This window comes from Drosophila sechellia, chromosome 2L (assembly GCF_004382195.2).
Source record: "Drosophila sechellia strain sech25 chromosome 2L, ASM438219v1, whole genome shotgun sequence".
In the NCBI taxonomy this organism is placed as follows: Eukaryota; Metazoa; Arthropoda; class Insecta; order Diptera; family Drosophilidae; genus Drosophila; species Drosophila sechellia.
Genome location: NC_045949.1, coordinates 19,810,121 through 19,811,722, shown reverse-complemented (window position 1 = coordinate 19,811,722; position 1,602 = coordinate 19,810,121). Strand labels below are relative to the sequence as shown.

Genomic DNA, 1,602 nt, shown 5'->3' with positions numbered 1-1,602 from the left:
GATATTTATGCTATTTCAAACAAATTCCAGGAGACACTTTGCCTGACATTTAAATTGTGTGGTGAGGGGGAGGCCGGGATGGAAAAACTACAAGCTGAAACAATGCTGATGATGAGTTTCACTCAGGCCACTAAGTGGGTCGCTTGAAAAAAGCCATAAACTTCACGAAGTGTATGGCACTCAAAAAGTTGACTCTCGAAGCAGGTGGAGCTTGGCATTTCAGCTAGATTTCCACATCTCTTGGCTTTAATCACTTTTAGGGAGATATGGGAAATTAAAGCTGCCAAGCTATATAAGCAATGATTTAAAAAGTATTAATGAACGAAAGAACCAAGAATGTTTATCAATACTAACACATTTTGTTGAAGCCAATTTAGTTATGCATTTAGCGTTGATTTCATTAGCAGTCGAAAGAGTGGCCTCTTGTCACCCAACGAAACCCACTTAAGTACGGTCCGGGGCAAGTTCGAGTGTCCTTCATTCTGTCTGCTGGACAATCACTGGAGCACGACCCCAAACATTCACATTCCGATCCGCTGACCTAGCCCAATGCACACACTGGTATCGCTCCAGTGTGGAGCACCAACGGGGGAAAGGCGGAAAACGGGGGAAATGGGGGAAATCGGGCGGGCGAGATAGGCAAAAAGTCAGTAAGCTGAAAATGAAATGAAACGCATAAGAATCGATTCGATTAGTGAAATGAAATTTACGCCAAAATAAATTTGCACGACTTACCGACTTGGCGCGCCTAAGTGTATGCCATATATTTTCCTCCCTCATTTTTCCCGACGCTTTTCCGGCTGCCATTGTTGTTGTCCTGGTCATGTCATGCTGTTGTTGCCGGCTTTCGTTGGAGCTCCTGTTGGTGTTGGTGTTGCTACTGGTGTTGTTGTCGTTGTCGTTGTTCTTGTCTGTTGTCGCCGGCGTCGTCATTGTCTCTAAACTTTTGTACGTTCATTAATCTTGCGAAGCGTTTTCACTGCTGCGGTCTGTATGTGTATGCGTGTGTATGTTTATATTGGTTTGCGCTTGTTTCAGCCTGGCATGTCCTTCCGACCCCCGCCCACTTTGCAGCCCCTCCCAAAAGTGAGTTTGCTTGCCTGTTCTGCCGCTTGTTTCCTTCCTCTCTGCACCCCCACTCAGCCCACTTCGTCCTTTCCGACATCCTCGTCCTTGTGCGGGACACTTGTGCGACAGTTGTTGCATGATAAGGTTTAATCTATTTAATTGTAATTGATATTTTCGCAAGATACGACAACCCTGCCTTTCTTTTCCCGCTCGCATTATTTTTTGTTTGTTTCCTGTGCTTTCCGTGTCTCTTACACCCATTTATAAACCAAATGAGGCGTCTACAACGTCGATAAGGATATAATCTGCCTGTTGTTGGTGGCAACTTGTTGGCAACACAGGACACAGGCAACACAGCTTTCGCCAGCAATCGGGGCTAAATCATAATTTATAAAGTGTCATGAGACGAAAGCGACCAGGGAAGAGCAAATTCCCTTTCGGCTTGAAGAAGCTAACCAGAAAGTGTCTGGATTAAGCAACAAATTAACTTATTTTTATTTTTTACAAAAGAACATGTCTCTTTTGCCTTTTGCC

General features: G+C 44.5%; 1 pseudogene; it reads right to left on the bottom strand.

Moving 5' to 3' along the window:
• Positions 1-521: 521 nt before the first annotated feature.
• LOC6618116 lies at positions 522-933 on the bottom strand (annotated as a pseudogene).
• Positions 934-1,602: the final 669 nt, after the last annotated feature.